Raw genomic sequence first — 23,387 nt, 5'->3', positions numbered from 1 at the left:
CTGTGGGTATGTTCAGTAATATCATTTTATGGCAAATAATAACTCCTTTTCCTGTTCTTTAAATGAGCAATATCACACTCGTAGCAGTGCGATATGGCTGTATATCGGCACTGGTGGGAGGCGTGCACGGCCTTGTGCCTTTGTGCCCCCACCAGTGCTGATATAGAGCCATATCGCACTGCTACGAGTGTGATATTGCGTTTATACAACAGTTTTCACGGCATAATTGTGTATATAAAAACAAAATCAAACATGGAGAGTCTCAAAAACGCTTTTTGTACGCTTTTGTACTTTCTTCTGGATTCAAATCATAAGCTGACAGTTAAACAGCTGAGCAAGCATCTTTTAAACTTTAGGTCTGTAGTGTCTGCTTTTTGCTGGCTGTATGTGGGCGGAGTAATACACAAAGGGTAAAGAGGCTGTACTGGTGCTGATATTACTTAAATATATCACGGCTATCAGCCAATCAGATTCAAGAACAAGACAGAACTGTTGTATAAAGTGAAATATCTCAACATAAACAAAGGAGGCTGAGAAAAATATTCATTTTCTATGGAAATTTGAGATGGCACTTAGAGGTTTTTACATCTGAACTCCTCAATTATGAGTAAATATAAGTATACATGAGTTATCATATTTAGGAGTTATATTTACAGAATATAAATACATAACTGAAAATAAAATAATACTTATTGAAAAATATATAATAATATATATTAATTATTAATAATTAAATAAAATAATTAGTGAGTAATAAAGTTGAATTATGAGAAACAAAGTCACATTTGCAGGATCAAACTCAATTCTGCCATAAAACATCTAATTTATGGGTAGTCATAATATGACTTTTAAATTTTTAATATAAAAAAAAAGAATTATGAGATATAAAGTAATACTTATGAGAAATAGTCACATTTGAGAAATAAAAGTAACATTTCTCAGAAATAAAATTGGAATTCTGAATCCTAAATTTGAACTTGAGGAAATTAAGTCGCATATAAAATTGTAATTAGGCGAAATAAAGTCTACATTATGAGTAATAAAGTTACAATAGCCTTTGTTTCAGTCTAAAGTGAACATATTATTGCAAATTAATGATGTTTACAGATATAAATCAGCTTTTATAATTAATTACACATGAGCTTTGGTTAGGATGAAGGCTCATAAGAAGGCCAGTCCAGACCCTGCAGCTGCAGAAGGTCCAAGCGTCCATGTCTGTGACCTACCACAGGGAGTCTGAACAAAACACTCGGAGTGTCCTAGTGACGCAGGACCGCCAACCTCCTTCTCCAGAGGCTTTCATTAGGTTTCAAAGGCTTCCTGGTTTTAGATTACTGCAAAAACACGCGACCGTACTGACCAAACTCTACAGGGCACCGTGAAACAGGCCGGCTGAAGACACAAGCGTACAACCCTGCTGTGAGTCAGGAGGATCCCATTTACGCAGCTATTTGAACAGAAACGCCACACAGAGACAGGTGTGATTTTCATTACGTAACCTCTGGTTGGAGCAAAACCTTCATGTTTAGGGGACCAAAAGAGAAGTCAGGTTGGCGTCAGTCGCGTCAGTTGCCAACCTGCCTGACCTGTCCACCTTTTCAGTGGCACCTTGTCAGTCTTTGTCAAACCAAAAAAAAAAAAAAACAGAAAATGAGAATCCTCTTATACACTTCATGGCTTTTTTGAGTTTACTCAGCTTGAGGGAAATTATGCTGAATCAGCTTACTAATTAAAAAGATCCTATTATGCTTTATCACTTATTAAATGTTAGTTAGTGTGTAGTGTGTATGTTTGGTTCAACAAAGTTACAAATCTGAAAGTCGACTCCAAAGTGAGATATTCTGTTTTTAAAATAAATATATTTTCAAGGTCTACAACAAACAGTTTGTTTGGACTTTTCTAGGGTTTATAATGTCACAAATCACCAAGCAAATGCAAATGGTTTATGATTGGGGAAGGGCTAAATAGCAATAAAGTTGGCACTATGTCTTGCAATAGGTTCTGCACAATTCTCTTGATACCAATACTTTTTGGTTAAAAAATGGATTACAGTCGGCGCAATAGCCTAGTGGTTAGCGCACCGAAATATGGTGCAATAGCACGTCAGGGCATCGCGAGTTCGAATCCCTGCTCAAGGACATTTCCCTACCCTACCCCCTCTCTCTCTCCCACTTCGCTTCCTGTCTCAACACTGTCCTATTTAATAAAGGCAAAAAGGCCAAATATAAATCTTTAAAAAAAAAAGGATTATATTGTGAAATATCTGATTTCTGATGTGTAAGAATCCGTATTCTTTTGTTAATAAGTATCATCGCAAAGGTTGTTTTCAATTACGTACAGTAGTTCTAATGACGCGCAAAATTCAGATAGAGTGCAGGACGTAAAAACTAAATGGGAGACATTAATAAAAGTCTGTATTTTTGCAATTTATACCATATTTCAAAGGAGATATAAATAGAAAATGACCACATATGTTGGGCATGATCCTAACATCATGAAGAGGGCCGAATTTTCTGTTGAACTAACATATTTTTTGCTTGTCATCGATGCTGTACATAACGTTACAGTATTTATTACAGTTTATCAGTTTACTATACTACAGTATTCTGTAGCATTCAATAACAAAGAGTTGTACACATTATACATGTTACTATGTGGTTCAAAAACATGTTTATAATAAATTACTGTAGCTTTTCCCCAAGCTGATATCTTCCAGACATTACGAAATAACAGATGAAAGCTACAAAAACATGGACGCATAGTTTACATAATTATTTACTTACTTTTGTAAGGGGGGAAAGTGCTCCACAATAATAACGTCTAGTTTTGTCGCAAAGGTACCATTTCTTTTTTTGTTCTGTCGATAAGCTTTCCATCAACAAACATTCATCGCTGCTGCGCATCTCAATATTCGTGTTATGGTAATTTATTCTTCCAAATCGCCAGTAAAGACTTGGATTATAACAATTTCATATTCAAGATGGAAATTTCATTACAGGGATTACATGACAGTTTACGTTATTTAAATTCTCATGGATTGGTCTTTGTATCTGATTTTTATACAACACATGAACATATTTATACACAAAGCCAGACCTCTATATAATCTTTATTGGTGCTGTCAAACAAACTAATTGTGTTCAAAACAAATTTGCACATGTATTGAAAAATTGTTAAAATTACATGCCGTCTTTTCTTCCATCTTTTTAGCCAGTTTCTTATTTTGGCCAATTTAATCAATTATAAATAACACAAAACATTAAAAATTTTAAGTTCTAATAGCGACTCCAATGTAGAAGAAACACTTCCTGCCCTCTATCTAAATTTTGCTTGTCATCAATGACGCCATGTGTAAACAACCAATTAGTTGATCTATGACGGCTGATGAGTGCCTCTGCGTTAGTCTGCGCTGCAGTGGAGAAATTCCAGCTGCTGGATTTAAAACACATGAACTCATCAACTTCTTCCAAAATACATGTGGCTTTTACTTGGAGAAGAATAAAGCAGATGTTAGTTACCTAAGAAGTGTCTACCTGTTATGAATAATACACATCATCAGATTGTTTAAAATAAACAACATTGCTGTCTCCATAGACATTAGAACTAGTACGTTTAGATTTTTGACAAGTAATCCACTTTTCTTTCTCTGGTTCAGCACCAGAGGAACTTTAACAAAGGTCATGGAATATAAAACTTGGTGCGCCATTCACAATTTACTGGTAGAGCTGACCAATTACAATACATTTGGCTTTCAGTAGATGGGTTTTCGTCAAAACTGAAACTAATCGAGCCTTTTGTGCCAGGCTGAAGAGAATGGTATTGTAATTATGTAAATTATGTAAAACATAAATTCTCTCTTTTCAAGACTTTGAACGTCCAAATGACTGTTGCTGTCTATGGAAGATAAGGAAGCTCTAGGATTTCAACTAAAATATTTTAATTTGTGTTTTCAAAGGTCTCAGGGTATTGAAATGACAATGACTACCTTTACATGGACATCAGTAATAACATTTTTGCCTTAATCTGAATAAGACAATAATATGATTAAGGTGTTTACATAAGTTGCTGTTTTATATTCCTTTCATGATCCTGTTTTATGTTATAGCATCATTTAAGATGATTGTGTCACCACAGTATCCACATTACCTTCAATGTTTCATGTAATTTCGGGTGTTATTTAATTTATTGACTTTTAACTGCAGTTAGGCACTTTCACTTTCATTCAGGAACACTTCATGTCCTCCGTTACAAACAAGATTTTAGGATGCGAATATGAACTGCTGGAAGAGTGTTGTTTTAATGGAATTTGATACTGCGATAGTATCAAACAGCTGTGTGTCTATAAAATATCCTGTCACAAAACGTGGCAAAAGTTCAACACGATGGCAATAGTTTGAATAAGGTGTTTACATGTCTGTACTGCATTTTAATAATGTGACTAAAATCTGCATACTCCACATGTCTTAGGTAGATTTCTGACCTTAATCTGAATAATCAAAAATCACTTATAACGTTTACATGGACATCAGTAATCAAATTATTTGCCTTAATCTAATTAAGACAATAATATGATTAAGGTGTTCACATGAGTTGCGTTTTGAATATTTCTACATGATCCCGTTTTACACGTTATAGCACATAATTCGATTATGTCATTGTGTCACCACGTTATCCAAATTTCCTCCGGAGTTTCATCTAATTTTAGGTTTTTCATTTTTAATTTATCGATTTTAACTGCAGTTTGGCATTTTTATTTTCATTCGAGAACATTTCATGCATGTCCCCCGTGACAAACGAGATATTGGATCCAACTATGAACTGCTAGTAGAGTGTTGTTTTAATGGAAGTTCATACCGCAGGCTTAATGGAAAAAAAAACTCTGCATTTCCGATGCAGGTGTCTGTGGTCTGCACTGACTCGATAGGTGTGTGTGTGTGGGTATGTGTGTGGACTACCCTGTAGCAAAACGCGGCGAAAACCCCTACATGACGGTAATAGTTTGATTAAGGTGTTTACATGTCTGTACTGCACTTCAATAATGCGATTAAAATCAGCATACTCCACATCTTAATTCAATTTCTCTTTAGTTCGATTACAACCTTAATCTGATTCAATTAAATAAAAATCGCTGTTTACATGGTAGACTCTTAATCAGAGTATTGTCTTAATAGAATTAAAATCGGATTATTGGTGTCCATGAACGAGAAATTAATAACAGAAACATGGTCCAAATATTGCCTGAAGATCACACAAATTGTGTAGGATGAGTTCGAAAAGTACTCAAGGCCATCTGGCAAAATTCAGAACTCAGTATGCATAGTTGTTCATTTTGTTCTAACTTCTGCCTACAAGGTGAATGTTGGTAACAGCCAAACAAACTTAAATTAACAGATTTATTTAGATTTTTTTTCTACAGAAAAACTTTTGATTTTTCATGACAGAAATTACAAGAGTGCATTCCAGCCAAACAAAAATGTATTTGAATTATGGTGACTTATGGTGTTCAAAAATTGTTAGCATAAACAGCATAAACAAAGTTTACATTTGAGATATTTGTATTTGAATTTATCTTCAAATTGACTCCAAAATATTGTTGAGACTGTGTGTGTTCAAATTTTATTATTTTGCACTAGCGGTTTTCTGGGCTCCTGCAGACTTATAGTTTGGAAGTCAAGCAGAGCCATACCATGACCAAAAATACTTATTTAAGTACAATGACAGTGAGCAAACATGCCCAGAAACATATAGGGCCCTATCATACACCTGACGCAATGTGGCGCAAGGCGCAGCGCAATAGTCTTTTGGTAGTTTCAGCTTGGCGCAAGAGTCGTTTTGAGGCGTTGCGCTACGCTGTTTAAATAGCAAATGCATTATCGCTCATTTATGCACCCATAGGCGTTCTGGTCTAAAAAGGAAGGCGTTCTGAGGCGGACGCTGGCGCGTCGCTATTTTGAGAAACTATAATAGATTTTTCATTAGACCAAAACAAACCCGGTCTAAACTCCGGCGCAGAGTTGCGCCTCGCTTACGCACTGCTTAATACGCACAAGAGAGCAATGGGCAAATATCTTTACATTTGAAAAAATTTAAGTATTAAGGATATATATAGGATATAATAAGAATAGATATTGTATATAAATATAAAGGATTAAAATATTACAAAACATATTATTTTCTAGCCTACATAAATATGAAAAACCACAGCTTTTATGTCTTCTTCATCTCGGGAGGCTTTTTCAGTTCATTCATAACAATTTGCTTTTGTATAATGTTATTATTATTAGCAGTATTATTTATTATATCCATATTTATATTTGTTTTATTAAAAACAAGCTTAGATTTGCCCACCTGTCAGGTTTTAGACCATATGGGGCACAGCATGTGTTTTAGGATATAACTCAGGTTTTTGAGCACATTTTGTTATTATTGTTCGTTTATTCGTTTGCTGGAAATTATAACCTAATTTAGAAATTGTTTTGAAACGAATATTTGCGCTTAACAAACACAATTATTTATTTAAAGACTAATTGATGTCTGTGCGTAAAGGTTTCCTTATCCAAGAGCGAATGTAAAAGTAGATCCATTATCTCTTATTCTCACGCAGTAGATGCTCTGTTTAACAGTTTTCTGTTAAAAAACTGTCAACTGTCAACTGTTTGCTAGTGAAATGCAAATTTTTTCCACTTAGACTTACTTTGCGTCCTGTAAATAGCGAATGCGCTCTTGGCGCGACGCAGCTGGCTCTTAAAGGGAATGGGAGATGAGACTCTAATTGGTTTATTCTCAAAACACACCCATAACTCATTAAGAAAATAAACTCAACCCTTTTAGACCATGCGCCACGGCGCAAAGCAGATTTTCCCATCCTTAAATTAGCAAAAACGCGTCCTGACATGCCCTGAAAGCGTTTGCGCCCTGCGTTTTGCGCTCTGCGCATGGACCGTCAAAATAGAGCACATTAAGCTGAGAAGTAGATGAATATCCAAAACACAAAACCTTTTTGGCTTTAGTTGAAAATGGCTGCATAAACGCCACCTAAGAGCTAGCCATCAGAACATTAAAAGAAGATCAAAATTGCCATTTAAATTGTGATAATATTTTTGAAAAAAGACAGCTTTAGATAACTTTATTAAAAACTTTATCTTAAAAAGCTAAAGTAGGGCTTTATACAAAGACAGCACCATTAATCAACCTAAGAAGTTGGTCAATGAGATGAGCAGGCCCGAAATTGACCCTTCGATCCAATTATACCCACACACCATTGTCCCAACCGAGGTCTCTTCATGTGCTCTAAGACATGTTAAGAGAAAAAGGCCTGCCGCTTCTCTCTGAAATGAGACGTCCATTCTCAGTGTCCTTTAGCATGAGAAAGGCTACTCTCTGCATGCATAATTCTGCTGAGTCATTGTGATGGCCTTTCTACTGGCCGCTGACAAAAAGCACCAGCACGGGGCCTATTGTCATGGACGCATCCATCTGCATCAAGGCCATTAGAGGATATTTGCACTTCCTCAGTGCTGCGGGCCCAGTGGGGTTTTGACATGCGACAGAAGGCACCGGGGTTTGGCCAGCAGCTCTTCAGGTGCAGATTGGGGCAGAGCGAGGGGCTGCATTCCTGTCAGCCCCAGTGACGGACGCACGACAAGAGGCCGTGATTGATGTGTGAGGGATCTTCACCGCTCGGTGTGGGATCTGCTTTTCCTGCCATTGTGTTTGCGCATGTTGGAGGGAGTTTCTACTTGTTGAAGTCTGTGTATGTGGTCAAATGAATTGACGAGTCGAAAGAGCGCAAGAAAGGCGAAGCATCCCACACACACAGATGTACATGGAGCCAGACTGACAGATGGGAGAAGTGCGGCTGCTGTAGAGATTCAAAAACTGTGTATGCAATTATATACTAGTATACTGTTATTGTAGAGTGCAGAAATGCATATAGGATGGAAGATGGGTATTGAGCTGCCCAAATCTTAAAAGTAAATGATGGCCAGTCATGTGTCAATTTTTTTTAATTAAATTTGATTAAATAAAAACAAATAATTTTATTTATTTATTTAATTTATTTTTTTATTTATTTATTTAATCAAATTTGATTTAAATTTTTTTATGGTAAATAAATTACATATGGTATAAGTGCCGAGGTAAGATCTGGAGCAACTCTACCACTTTAAAAAAAGAGAGCATTGAAAATTAACATGACTGTAAGAAAATTACAACTATCCCTACAATTTGGCATCAATACACCTTAGGTATAATATTAATAACAATAATAACAACAACAACAACAACAATAATAATAATATTAATAATATTCTATATTATAAAAAGTAAATCGATACAAATAAATACAAAACTTATTTGAAAAATAATATTGTGTAAATAAAAATAGTACAATTGGATAATAAAAAAAATGCATACACAAAAAACTAACTTGCATACATATTACAATGAGTAAAAATGATAATAATTAATTAATTTGTTTAATTTCTTTTTGGCATAGTCCCTTTATTAATCAGGGGTGGCCACAGCAAAATGAACCGCCAACTTATCTAGCATATGTTTTACGCAGTGGATCCCCTTCCAGCCGCAACCTAACACGAGGAAACACCCATAGACTCTTGCATTCACACACATACACTACAGCCAATTTAGCTTACTCAATTTACCTTTAGCACATGTCTTTGGACTGTGGGGGAAACCAGAGCACCCGGAGGAAACCCACACCAACACAAGAAGAACATGCAAACTCAACACAGAAATGCCAACTGACCCAGCCAACACTCAAACCAGCAACCTTCTTGCTGTGAGGTGACAGTGTTGCCCACTGAGCCACTTTGTCGCCCAACTATAATAATGTCAAATAGAATGAAATACTCTCCGAACAATATTGTAGACCTGTTTAAAATTGACGTATTTCACAATATATATGTTCAACAATAAAGAAACAATACAGCTATATTCTACATTTTGGAATAGGTCCCACAAATAAGGATGATTAGGGGTCCCAACACAATAGTATGTCATTTAAAAAGACAGAAACCTTATTAGAGTACAGTAAGAGAACTTACTATTAATCGGTTACCAGGTTTGCATTGTGGCATTTTACCATCTTTCACAGTTTTGATCTCAATATGGTGGACTATATTTAGGTCTCTAAAATAAAATAAATCAACCTTCATAATTATCATATTTCTGAATTTGTGAATGCGGCTTTTGAATTCTTTAATTGAACACTGTTCATTATAGAAAAGTGTATTCAAGCAATTCTGCATTGCATTTAAATGTAATAGTCATCCTAGCAAACAAATTTGTGCTTAATAGACGTCTAATAGGCATCTAAACATAGACACATTGGCTAAAACAAGTCTAAACTTAGGCTGTCAGTGAAAATGTAATAGACATCTAAGAATAGACCAAAACTAGACTAGTCATCAAACAAACAGATTAGACAGACTTTATATGTGTAGTCATTCCTTTCAGGCTTATTTTTAGACGTCTATTAGATTTTCACTGACAGCCCAAATTTAGCCTTGTTTTAGCCAAGACGACTTTGTTTAGACGTCTATTAGACATCTATTAGACAGCTTTTAAAAACAAAAAATGCTTGCTAGGATGACTCTGCCCTAAATGCAGCATAGGGACTCAAAAAACATGTTAAAATGTGGTATTCCCTTATGCAAATTTGAGCTTGTACACTGATTAAATTGTGATCCCATGTACAAATATAGTCTGTCAATCCACAACTCACTGCATGTAACTTATATCCCTATTGTTGTTTTTTCCACTTTTGGAATGCTGGCAGCTGGAGATAAGAATCTTGATTGAATTAAGAGCTGCTTGAGAAGCTTGGTACTGCGTTGTGCCAGTACATGTGTGTATGTGTGCGCATGTATGTGTGTGTGCGTGTATGTATGGTGATGCCAGCGGGCAGGGGGTACCTGTGGGCCGGCTCCTACTGGGACTCATTTGGAGCAGACAGCTCTCAATGTGTTCATTAGGACTGTGATTGGGCCTCTCTCCTGTGGGGAGGACCAGCCTACCCGACGCTGAATAGTCCTGATTGTGCTCAGCATAAATTGCCATCTGTTTCAGTGGAGAAGAGGGAGAGGGAGAGCGAGAGAGAGAGGAAAGGGAGGAGGGAAAGAGAAGAGGTAGAGGCAAGTGGTAAATTTTTGATCTTTTCAACTAAGCAAAGCATGTTGTTGACAATACCTTTGAATGAAAAGCAAAAAAAAAATGCACTCTTCAAAAAAGGGTACTAAACAGATTTTTTTAAACCATTTTATTTGTTCGGCAAAGACATTTCCATAAAGTTTTGTTTTTTTCTCAGTGTGAATAACATTTATTAAAATGTAATCTCCTCCACCACAAAAAAAAACCAAAAACATTTTGTACATTGGAAAGGTTATTTTTAAGTCAATGTATAATTTTGTCAGTGTCACTCATTGTTTATCATCCTGTTGTTTCAAATCTGCATGCTGTTTTTCCATACAACACACTGAGTTTGAAAGTGAGTTTGAAGTTATCATATATTTCAAGACTCTCTAAAGTCATACAACAGCTTTATATGAAGAATAACTGACAAATTCATTGATCATCTTGATCTCTAATGAAGTTCTAAAGTGTATGTTGTACCTTCAGTTAAATTCAAAATGGTATGGGCAAAATGCAACATACAAAATAAGGAAGATTTGCTCCCTTTTCAGTTCATGGGTGTTTTTTTCTCCCCAAAACAGTGTAACAGTTTTAACAATCAACCTCTGGCACGGTGGCTCAGTGGTTTGCACTGTCGCCTCACAAGAATGTCGCTGGTTCGAGCCCCTGCTAGGCTAGTTTGTATTTCAGTGTGGAGTTTGCATGTTCTCCACACGTTCTTGTGCGTTTCCTCCGGGTGCTCCGGTTTCCCCAGTCCAAAGACATGCACTGTTGGTGAACTAAATAAATGAAATTATCCATAATGTGTTAATGTGTGAGTGTGAATAAGTGTGTATGGGTGTTTCTCAGTACTGGGTTGTAGCTGGAAGTGCCGTGGTTACATTTTTTTGAGAGGTGCTCGTCAGAGATTGCATCAGCCACTGCGACGGCTATGCCCAAGCATACGAGTGGGCTTGACGCAGAAGTATAAACCAGCCTTAACATGTGGCATTCACTCCCGCACTCTCAAAATACTAAAATATTTGCCCAATTTACAATAAACTTGAGTTTGTATTATTTTCTTTTTTAATTTGATACAACTAATGTGATTAGTTCATGCTATTGTTGTTATTTCCATCATTTAAGGGGTCCTACTATAAAAGTATAAAAGCAAAAAAGTGGTTGTGGATGTGGCAACATTGTGTGAATATAGCCAGCCTCTAATGGTAAAATTTAATGAACTTATTTATTCATTTTTTTGGCTTAGTCCCTTTATTAATCAGGGAGCACAATCTCATTTGAATTTAAAGCGACATCACCAAAACAGCAAAATTTGGATCAAAGGGGCAGTTTAAAAGAGTTCATTCATTCATTCATTTTCTTTTCAGCTTAGTCCCTCCATCAATCTATCTAGCATATGTTCCACGCAGCGGATGCCCTTCCAGCTGCAACCCATCCCTGGGAAACATCCATACACACCCATTTACAATCATAGACTATGGACAATTTAGCTTTTCAATTCACTTAGCTTGAGTTTCAATTCATTTAGCTTTTAACAATTCACCTGTACCGCATGTCTTTGGACTGTGGGGGAAACCGGAGCACCCGGGGGAAACCCACGCGAACGCAGGGAGAACATGCAAACTCGACACATAAACGCCAACTGACCCAGCCGAGATTCGAACCAGCGACCTTCTTGGTCTCAGGCGACAGCGCTACCTACTGCACCACTTGTGAAAACTTCTTATACACATTGTAGAGACATCAGAGGCTTATTTTACAGCTTGTAAAAAGGGGCATAATAGGTCCCATTTGAAACCAAAGTTCACAGTCTACTGAATTTATACTTTTGTCTAATATTCATATACATGTTTGCTTCAAAAAAGGTTGTAATGTTTTGATTCAGCTCATAGTTTTTGGTTTTGTTCATGACTCATAGCGCTTTAACAAAGACATTGTTTAATATTTCTAATGGGAAAAATACATTTAAAAAATACTTTCAGAACATGCCAGAAAACAAACCCTATTTAAAAGCTTTATGAAGAAAAATTCACTCCTTTTGTGCTCCATTAAAAAGCAGTGGAGGTGAGGAAATAATTATACAAATATATGGCAGAATAAACAATTTTGAACAAACCCTTTCTGTTTCCTGACAGTCTAAAAGCTATAGATAATTAACTGTTCCGCCATATGCTTACAAAGTACTCATAATAATATAGTACATAATGAACAGTATGTCTGTGTGTCTAACAAAGGCAGTCCCCTCCCCTATGCAAGTCTCATAAACAAACTAAAATGTGTTTTCCATTGCGGACTATAATTAATCATGGTGCCTGTGATAGCACGCAATGTCACTCTGTCTTTGGATGAGACCCCCTGAGAGAGGGTATGACAGGCCGGGTCAGATTGATCGGGCAGAAAGTTACTGTAAAATAGAGGTTTGCTCTCTGTCTCACCAATCAATGCCACTAGAGCACTGTAATGAAGGGTTCACTGACCCTATGAATCCAGACTACAGGTTAGCCAAAGGGCAGCCCGCGTAGCCATTCACCCTGCTGCTTAAGAGCCAGTTTTGTTTTTGATCATTTCCCTTCTTTTCAGACACAATTTCACATGATTGCTTATTTTACATTGTAACATTTAGGACTTTTAGAAAAGAAAAAAAAATCTCAAGTTCTTAATTCTCAAGACTTGAGTCATATGGAGTACATTTGTGTTGATAAAAACTACATTATCCTGAGGCAGTTTTAAGGTCTTGTGTATTTCAGCTTGTGATTTTGTCATTTTTATTTAAAAACTAATTTTAAATTGATAAACTGAGCGACAAAAAATAATAACCCATCACTTTTTCTTATAAAAGAGCACAAATATCCTGAGGCATGAACAAAGTTTTGTTTATTTCAGCTTATGATTTTGTAGTTTGTGATTTAAAAACTGTAAAATGTGAGTTTTACAGTTGTTTAGTTAATATTTTTATGTCATTACATTTGGCTACAAAGTTGTGATGCAACAAAAGAAATATCCTTAGTATTGTGACTTAAATCCAACCTAAGACAGGGACAATAAGTCAAGTCAAGTCAATGTTTATTTATAAAGCGCTTTTTAAAAACAGCAAGTGCTTACCAAAGTGCTGTGCACACATACACCTTCTAAAACAAAGGACAGCAAACAACAGACATAAGTAACTCATATAGTATTAAAAGCCAGAGTAAAAATAGGTTTTAAGACTAGATTTAAAAACAAACTCACTTGTGATCAACGTGTAAGAAAATAACTTAAATGGTCATTTGTTTTTTAAAAAGAAAACTTTATTTTATGTCTTTGTCTGTTGGAAACAAAAAGATGATATTTTCAAGAATGTTGTGAAACCGGTTGCTTTAAATATGCTAATCATCTATAAATGTGCTAATCATCAGTAAAAGCTGTCAGTTAAGCATAACTAAGTGAAGTCAAAATATTGCTGGTTTTCCTCATGAAAAACACTAACTGGCCACATTTTCAAATTTGACTATCCTTGTACGGACACCTACCACATGTCCAAACATCTACTCCCATGAACACACACATGTATTCGAATTCCCATGCTATCCCGTTTTTACCACTATTCAGCTAAATTTTCATTCAGATATGTGCCCATCTACAATATATAAAGGCGGAATTTTTAATCCATCTGTCTTTCTTTCTTTCTTCCTTTTCTCTTTGGCACTCCAGGGTCTTGGGAAGAAAGAAAGAGAGGGAGAAGAAGAGGGCCGTGGCTCCTTACGGCTCGACTTTTTGAAGCGTCTTTATCGGGCCTAGCAGCGGCGTTCTGCGTGTCCAAGCCTTGCCTCGCTTTTTATCCTTTGTGCTGGCCAAGGTGTGTCAAATGCACAGAGCTTTTGTGCGGCAGGCAAAGACGACACATCGCATTCTGTCTTCTGTCTCCAATGGGTGGGAAGGGGGGTTGATACGAGGGAGACAAAAAGCCAACATACAGAGGGCTCGGGCGCTTCAAAGCACGGTCGCACAAAGGCTTATGAAGCGTTACTTCATGCAGAGTTGTGCCAGATGTAATTGCGGGGTTCCCGAAGATAGAGAATCACACCCAACGCCGTGCCCCACCCCACAATATCTTGAAAGAGCCGCTGCTAAAAGGCAGCAATGCCAGAGAGAGCGAAAGTTTGCTGCACTTTGATTAACCATAAACAACTGAGTAAATAAGCTATCCTTCGGGGCTCCGTTACAAATTTCCCCACTTGCTGACTCCAAAAGGTGATTTCACGCATGGAGCTTGATAGACGCAGAGTGAATGGAGGCCTCCGCCGGAATTCATAAAGGGGCGAAGCTCCGCAAAGTGTCAAACTATTTCATAACTGCTTCACACATTTCTAGTATCAGCAGGATCGAAATCTCTGGCAGCTCTTTCAAGTTTAAATTGAACTTTTGACAGCCAATGATGTTGATTCATCGTTGATAAGCAGACTCTTTGCTTGTTGACTCTGTGTGTCGTGCGGGGACATGTAGGCTCCACTGTTCAAGATAAGCCTTACTCGTCTTGATGTGTCTCACGGTGGCCTCCCGCTGAGACGTAAGCGCATGTTGCGTGCATGTCTAAATATGTTTCTGGGCACAAACAACTGAGAGGGGGCAGGTAACTCGGAGGCACCGCACCTTGTTGTGCCCAAATGCCGAGTAATTGGAGATGACCCAATGATTGGCTGAGTAGACGGGGAGGGTCTGAAAGCTTCCAGATGAAGCTCTCCAGGGAACGAGGTGTTCCTGCGCTCATGGCGGCAGAACTTCCAGGTCCTCCAATATGGTGATTTCTTTGAATGCCTCCATCCGGATCACCACGGGTGGGCTCGCAGACACTTAGGGCATGTCAGGTTGTTGGCACCAGGTGTGCATTGGCTCCATTATGCCAGGAGAATAGACTTGAATGAGCAGTGAAGAAAGGTAAAATGAAGGACTGTTCAAACACTACTTTGACTTCACCAGGTGGACCACTTGGATTTTGAATTCAATAATCAAATCCCATTTTATGTCTTTGTGCATCGCATGCATCAATTTGTCTGCATATTTCTAACAAACGCAGAGAGTATTTTGGTATTAAAAGGTGGTTCATTAGATCTGTTAATGTACAATGCTATTGCCACTCCTCAATCAACAAAGCTCTTTGGTGAAACATGCGCTAAAAGTGTTGTTAGCGAGCAGCATAATTACTTTTAGTCTGTGCTGGAATAAAATCTTCCCCTTGATTTAAGTGGATATGAAGAAGTCCTTGTACATCCAAGCGATGTTAAATGGCACCTGGCAGAGTGAGGAAGGCCTAGCTCTCCGTTGCATATTAATGACGAAGCAGCTATGAAAGAGAATAATTCATTCTCCTCTATGCCAACACATATGTAATAGAGCTAGAGCACAATAAGCATACCACAGCATCTCAGCCCCATATTTCTACCAAACAGCAATACTGTATTCAAAGACATGTACAGAAACCTTTCAGAAATAAGCTGCACAATGCATTCAAAAAAGTGTTGAGTAGACAAAGTGTAGATGACTGATTAATTGTTTTTTTGGCATTCTTCCGCTGCCAGTAACAGCTGGACAAAGTGTGCCATGATCAGTAGGGGGTTTGCTTACAAAGCTAAAAATTAATTTATTGATGAGTACATCTACCGGTTTTGCAAAGTGAGCATATTGAGAACATGTTTTCCTCTTTTGGGGGCAGATAGTAAAGCCTGATGACCAGCAAGTTATGAAGGGCATTTTATCTGGAGAAATGATCCTGAAAATGAGCTCTGGAATAAGTTTATACCTACTGGTTTTAAAGTGGATGTTGAATGCAGAAGGAAATATAATGAATTACAATTAAAAAAATTCACATGGGTAATTCAAGCTGGGAAATTAAAGGGATCGTTCGCCCAAAAATGAAGGTTTACTCACTCACAGAGTTTCTTTTTCCTGTTAAACACAAAAGAAGATATTATGAAGAAAGCTGGAAACCTGTAACCACTGACCTCCAAAGTAGTTGTTTTTTCCCTTTTCTTTCAAAATATATTCAATTGTGTTCAACAGAAGAAAGAAAATCATTAACATTTGGAACCACTTGATGGTGAAAAAATATGGGTACTTTTTTGGGGTTTTCCAAAATGTTGCACTAAACAAATCTATACACTTTTTATGTACGTAATTTACATCTACACTACAAATGCTGGGATTTTTTAATCCGCAATTTGGGAAAAATATGGTCGTCTAGCATTTTTAAAAGTGTATATAGTCTCTAATAAACATTTGAGAGTGTCAAGTCAACATTTAGTTAGTTTGAATCAGGGATGTCCAAACTCAGTCCTGGAGGTCCGATGTTCTCCATAGTTTAGCTCCAACTTACTTCAACACACTTGCCTGAACCAGCTAATAAAGCTCTTTCTAGGTATACTAGAAACATCCTGGCAGGTGTGTAGAAGCAAGTTGGAGCTAAAATCTCTAGGACACTGGCCCTCCAGGACCAAGTTTGGGCACCCCTGTTTTAGTAGATCAAGAAAGAGCTTGATTAGTTGTTTCAGGTGGGTTTAATTGGGGTTGAAACTAAAATATGCAGGACGCCGGCCCTCCAAGACCGAGTTTGGGCACCCCTGGTGTAGACAAACTAGTTAATTAGACTTCAGGTACTTGAATTCTGTTCATACACTGATTTAAATTGTGCCTGCATCATACACTCAGAAATAAAGGTACGAGAGCTGTCATTTGGGTGGTACCTTTTCAAAAGGTACCAATTTGTACCTAAAAGATCCATGTTAATACCTCAAGGGTACATATTGGTACCTAAAAAGTACAGAAGTGTTCCTTAAAAAATTTGTAGGTAATTATATATACTTTTGAGGTACCAATATGGAGCCTTTAAGTACAAATGTGTACCTTTTAAAAAGGTACCACTCCAGTACAGATCTTGTACCTTTATTTCTGTGAGTGTATTTCCTCATTACCTCAATTCAAATGGATAAATTGAACTGTAATTCAATTCCTATTTTATCTGTATAAATAAGAGATGCACAAAACAATACCACACTGAAAAAAAAAATATTCAAGGATGATTCCTTGGATTTACAAATTTCTTTTAAGTTAAGGGGTTGTAAACTAATTATTTGGGCTGATTTTAAACAAACAAATTAAGTTGAACATTACTTAATTTAATTTGTTTTTTAAATTTAAGACAAATAAATTGTTTGCAACAACTTTGCAGACAACATTTTTTTCAGTGCAAGTATTTTAGTTGATGAATCACCTGTCTGCACTAGGTCAAGGATGGTGCTTTAAATCCATGTTTCTCCAGAAGGTCAGGTCAGGTCTCTCCAAGACAACTCAAGGCAGCCATCTTTTGAGATACTATAAATAATTAAAACACATTGGAGATAATAAGACCCAAAGGCCTATCTTCACAGACACAGCATAAACTGAGTCCTCCACCAGAATTCATGAAGAGAGAAACTCCAAGAACTGTCAAACTATTTTGAACTGCTTCACACATTTCTAGTTTCAGCCAGATTGGAGTCTCTGGCAGCCTCTTTCAAGTTTAAATTGAACTTTTGACAAGTAATAATGATGTCTGCCTCAACTCAGCAAACTCTGAAAACACAACCTCACAGAGCAAAACACTCTCATAGTTTAGGCCTAGATATGACAACAAACAGAATTTCAGTATAGTGAACCATCTTCTGTCTGATCTACTCAGTTCTCCTCTGGTATATTAAATGATATTTCTACAGTACAGTAGCTTCATCCTTTTATCGGAGCTTCATAAATCATACGTTTATGACCTAACCACGACTAGATAAATGTTAACACCTTTTCTTACCCCACATTTTAAAGGGTGAAAATACAGACGGTTAAAATTAAATGGCATATTAAGCTGCCAACCGAAAACACGAACTCAATTCGAACACATAAACAGTACAAAATTAAAACGTCTTCAGTGTGGAACACGGCAGTTAAACATATGCATACATAACATGTTGGGGCTGCAGCCTCCTGCTGGGAGCAGGCACGACAAAGCCTCTCTAAAAGGAATACCTCTGGGATCGCTAATGATTAATTAGCTTGTGTCATTAAGTGAAGCAAATGTCACCCAAACTTCCTAGGGAAGCTGTCACACCACGTGCGCTCGCTAAAACTCCCCAAGGGGCTTGAAGAAGATGTGCCTCTGAGGCGAGCAAACCCTGACATCCAGCGTTCAAATGTAGAACTGCAGCTTCATTGACACGTCGTTGCCGACCAAAATATTTTGCCATTTAATTACGTGACGTTCAGTAGACCTATTTTAATTCTGTCTTCTTGTTTTGCTGCTAAAGAATGAATTAATCCTTAAAAACTGATTTTAATTGTAGAATATCATTGGACAAAAATGTCTGAAAACAATGTGAGGTACCACTCAGGAAGCTACATATTTTCCCTGTACAAGACAGAAACAGTGAAACAAACAGACACTTACCTGCAGACATCCAATAAGCCTGAGGCCTGAGGCCTAAATGGATACAAACTCCTTTAGCGTTCACTAGTCACAGTGGTCACTATTCACATCCTTCCTGCATCCTGTCAGGTTAGTCTCTCGTTCTTGCCATTTTTGCTCCTCTACTCATTCTCTGACCTGTCTGTATAGCTGAATGGTGACAAGTACTGCCTGTCTGACTCATTAGAAGTTGTCCAGCCAACTGTGCAAGAGAGGCTTTCTCTTTTCAACCAGATCCTGAGGGGATGGCGGAAGTAGACAGGAGGAGGAGATGGAGGCAACAAAAAAATTACTGGTGATAAACACATTACCAGCAGACACGGGGACTCCCCTGGAACGTTCTTAACGCTCACACAACCTTATTGGTACAATGGCACACCTGTCAGGGCATTTCCACTCAGTAAGCACGAGCAAAGCGCCAAGGCCCTCCCTCTGGTGCGCTCTCTACGTGGTGCTGCATGTCTTCAAGAAGACTCTATTCAGTCGGCGGCTATGACCGTGAGATAATGCCGTAATTTCACCTCAATGTGCACACACATGCGTTCTTGCTCAGCTCTGAGGCGCTCCCTCCTTTCTCTCGCTCTCGAACAGACACTATGACTATTGTCCAAAATGGTGGTTTTTGGTTTTATTGTGTGTGCAGTGTTTTCTTTGAGGCCAGGGTGGTCGTGAACACCCTCCAGGAGGTAGAGATGGACACGGCGAATGGGGCTTTGATGGACTTCTGAGTGCCGACACAAAGCTTTCTATAGTCTTTATGTGTAGCGGGGTGAAGGGTGACCTGCGCTAATCCTGCTGATCAAACCCTCTTCTTCTGGTGATCTCAGCTACAACATCATTATCACTGGCCATTTAATAGCATATTCATGTAGACAGCTAAATAAACATGTGGCAGACTGGTTGGGTTTGAAGTTATGGCATAACCGCTCTAATTTTAGTTCTACTATTGTGCCGTCTGTACATCTTCCGTCAATGGTCTTTGTGGTCGGTCTGTTTAGGGCCCAGACAGACAGCAAGTCAGACACCTCCTGCTAGACCAGGCATGTGATGTGTATGTTTCAGGGCTGCCTGTCAGATAGGGAGATTTAATTAAAGTCTACTTTGTTCCTTTATGCCGTCTTTCCTTACAACACCACTCCTCTGAAATTAATTAGACCAACGGTATTTGCTATCCTCAATGGTGGAATCACCTTCCCCTGAAAGGAGGCTTACATTTAAGAAGACACTTTATTTTTACACACTTGAGGTTTGTTGTTTTTTGTGGTCATTACCCTATTCAGTCTTGGCTTTCATGCAGCTGTGGCCTTGGCTAAAAAATAAAGGCCTTTGTACTGGCTTCATGAATGCAAGCAATGGGTCCATGGCAGGTAGCCCTCATAGTAAGTTAATCTCCTGAAAGAGCCCTATACAAGTTGTTTTAATGTCTTCCTTTGGCCTACTGAGGACTGTCATCAATCGAGCACTTCGCTCCTTTGTGCCGGTGGTCCAGTTGCATGAATGGGAAGCGCCAGACTGTGACAATGGCTGCCAAGAGTGGCAAAGTAATCACCTTCCAGGGAAAACATAAGTAATCACGTCTAAACTGTTTGAGCATTCATACAAACAGCATTCTGTGATCTGGGAATGTGAATGGGTGCTTTTCTAAACAGTCAGTGCTTGTAGAGCTTCTGTTTGTTTACATGTGAGCACCAGAATCTTTCTGTTGGTGCACGCTCGGGCTGATGAAGCAAATGGCCTTGTTATGTTTATATGATAACAATGACATACTAAAAACAGAAGTTTGCATCTCAGGACTATGGTTGGCAATGTCTTTTTATAAAGATATGCCTGCAATGTACATGCTCATGATATCATTATTGACTCTAACAAAAGTTTTTTGGTAGTTTCATATTCAGACACATTTAAAAGTCACCTGCTCATGCACCAGAAATCCAGTTAATTACACTTTACAAAATGTACCTTAATCAGCATTTATGATTACGCCTAATATTCATATATGTGATAATTAAAAGGTCATGATACACTAAACTATTTTCCATGGGATTTTTCCTTAGCTGATTGTGCATCAACTTTAATTTGTAAGTTAAAGTTTTTAAAAGAAAGCTTTTATTTAAAAAACATATGTTTTTGATGCAGAATAAATTTGCATTTAGTCATACTTAACATGATTTATGTGTTATAAGCTACACTCATCGGCCAGTTTATTAGGTTCTGTCCAACTGCTCGTTAACACAAATTTCTAATCAGCCAATCACATGGCAGCAACTCAATGCATTTAGGCATGTAGACATGGTCAAGGCAATCTGGTGCAAACCGAGCATCAGAATGGGGAGGAAATATGATTTAAGTGACTTTGAACATGGGATGGTTGTTGGTGTCAGACAGGCTGGTCTGAGTATTTCAGAAACTGCTAATGTACTGGGATTTTCAAGCACAACCATCTCTAGGGTTTACAGAGAATGGTCCAAACAGAAAATAAAAACTGAGGCTACAACTCCCACAGGCTCACCAAAATTGGACAATAGACAATTAAAAATATTTTGCCTGGTCTGATGAGTCTTGATTTCTGCTGCGAAATTTGAATGGTAGGGTCAGAAATTGCTGTGAACAACATAAAAGCATGGATCCATCCTGCCTTGTATCAATAGTTCAGGATGAAGGTGGTGTAACGGTGTGGGGAATATTTTCTTGGCACACTATGGGCCCATTAGTACCAATTGAGCATTGTGTCAACGCCAAAGCCTACCGGAGTATTGTTGCTGACCATGCCCATCTCTTTATGAGCACAGTGCACTAGGCATGGGACAATAAATGTTTTCAAGGTATACTGCAGTTTGGAAAAATCAAGGTTTTAAAACGCCTATATTTTCTGTAACACGGTTCCTAAGGTATGTGTAAGATTTTTTTATTCACATTTTTTGTTTGTTTTTTAGGACAATAATATCTACAGCAGAAAAATATACTAAGATGCCGTTTTAAATTGTTAAGAAATCTGTGTTTTTGAAACTAATGAAGACAGCAGAAGTCAACGATTCATTTGAATTAATTTACTGTTCCAAAATATTATAAATCTTTCAAAAAATAAAATATATTGTGTTCAAAGGGGAATTTTTTTAGTTTTTTTACCCAGACATTTACAGTATACTTTAGAGCAGTAATCACAATACCGTGAAAGCGTGATATTTTTTCCAAAGTTATTGTACCGTCAGAATCTTATACTGGCCCATGCCTACAGTGTACCCATCTTCTGATGGCTACTTCCAGCAGTATAATGCGTCATGTCAAAGTGTGAATCATCTCAGACTGGTTTCTTAAACATGACAATGAGTTAAATCTACTCAAATGGACTCACAGTCACCAGATCTCAATCCAATAAAGCACCTTCAGGATGTGGTGGAACGAGAGATTCGTATCATAGATGTGCAGCTGACGAATCTGCAGCAACTGCGTTATGCTATCATGTCAATATGGACCAAAATCTCTGAGGAATATTTCCAGTACCTTGTTAAATCTATGCCACGAAAGATAAGAGTAGTTCTGAAGGCAAAATGGGGTCCAACCTGGTACTTGTAAGGTTTAATAAAGTCGCCAGTGAGTGCACAAAACCATGTAGAATATTCATTTATTTTGTTGTATGCAATGGTAAACTGTAGCATGCATTTATGTGATGTTTTTACTCTGCCAAAGCAAAATAAAACTGTTAATAAAGCTGATGTGTTGACTTTGTTTCCTCTCTCCACAACTCTCCTCTCAGGGCACTTTTACAATACCTTAATGTCTTACCTTAAGATCTGGAGAAAAGAAAAAAACCTTTGTTGTCTTATGGACATTACCATGATCAATAAACAGATTGGTTTCTGTAACACGGCATAAGACCTAGTGGCCTCTTCCAGTGAAACGCAGTATTACAAAGTCATCTGCTATTGTTTACAATGTGGCTACCCTGCGATAAAACCCCCTTTGCATTATTCACTAAATAAATCTCTCTGAAAATAGAGAAGGATTCAGAAAAAAATGAGAGATCCGATTTCAATCTATTTTAGGAGCACATTATGGCTATATCATTTTAGTTCCCAAATAAGCAATTATGATTGTACCTCAGAGACGTGGTAAGAAAAAAAGAGCAATGATCCGTTTAAGATCCATGATATTTTCACATAATTAAAAACAGGCAATGAACATGAAAATGGCATGGCAGGCATCTCTATTGATAAAATAAAAAAACTCCAGTTGCAGAATCCATCTTGATACACTAGATGGCGCTAAACGCCAACAACTCATTGGTGGCTCTAAGTTTATGTCGTGATATCAGTCAGCTTGACGTCGTTAATGACAACATCACAGCAGTATTTCGGATTACACCCACGGCACTGATAAACACCATGATACCTAACAAAGATTAATAAATTATTGTGATTAAGTAGTTTACAGTAAACGCAAAGCAATTAACCTAGTACTTTTGGGTCTTCAGAACAATGTGCAAACGCATTATCTTTCTGAGAGGTTTGCAATCTGTTTGTTTGGGCTGCCTTACTAAGTGTGACATAGCACTGGCTCAACCAACGCTGCGAATTGAATAAACAATGGAAGATGAACACATGTTTAATACTTCATCATCATTACTCATCTAGTGTATTTTTCAAATGTAGTATGGCCTATCCCATTTTAGGTTGACAATGAAAATAAAAAACGGGTATTTCTATGTGAACTCAATTTTAGCCTATTAAATAATACATGAAGAATGAATTGTAGTGTGTTTTGTTTATTGTAC

The 23,387-nt window shown here is 37.6% G+C and overlaps 1 protein-coding gene and 1 long non-coding RNA gene across 9 annotated transcripts in view; one reads left to right on the top strand and one right to left on the bottom strand.

The window, feature by feature from the left end:
* Window positions 1–23,387, bottom strand: part of zic6 (zic family member 6) — a 219,172-nt gene that overhangs the window by 191,730 nt on the left and 4,055 nt on the right. For 3 of the 7 annotated variants that reach the window (XR_012389461.1, XR_012389447.1, XR_012389462.1), the window contains exons 2-3: window positions 17,396–17,496; window positions 9,936–10,080 (exon numbers count right to left, since the gene is read on the bottom strand). The gene's annotated coding sequence lies outside the window, so the exon portion shown is untranslated. Of the gene's footprint in view, window positions 1–9,935; window positions 10,081–17,395; window positions 17,497–18,114; window positions 18,315–18,598; window positions 18,823–23,387 lie in introns of those variants that run through there. The other 4 variants (XR_012389449.1, XR_012389448.1, XR_012389451.1 and 1 more) reach the window with 4 other exon arrangements.
* On the top strand, window positions 10,076–22,329 carry LOC141377544 (uncharacterized). 2 transcript variants are annotated; one of them, XR_012389827.1, is made up of 2 exons: window positions 10,076–10,154; window positions 13,843–22,329. It is a non-coding gene; the product is annotated as an uncharacterized lncRNA (long non-coding RNA). The 2 variants fall into 2 exon arrangements; XR_012389828.1 differs by having other exon boundaries at window positions 10,076–10,161; window positions 13,843–20,451.

The sequence above is a fragment of the Danio rerio genome, chromosome 14 (genome assembly GCF_049306965.1).
Source record: "Danio rerio strain Tuebingen ecotype United States chromosome 14, GRCz12tu, whole genome shotgun sequence".
Classification (NCBI taxonomy): domain Eukaryota; kingdom Metazoa; phylum Chordata; class Actinopteri; order Cypriniformes; family Danionidae; genus Danio; species Danio rerio.
Note: the sequence above shows the minus strand (reverse complement) of the source record. Positions and strands in the feature narration are given on the sequence as shown.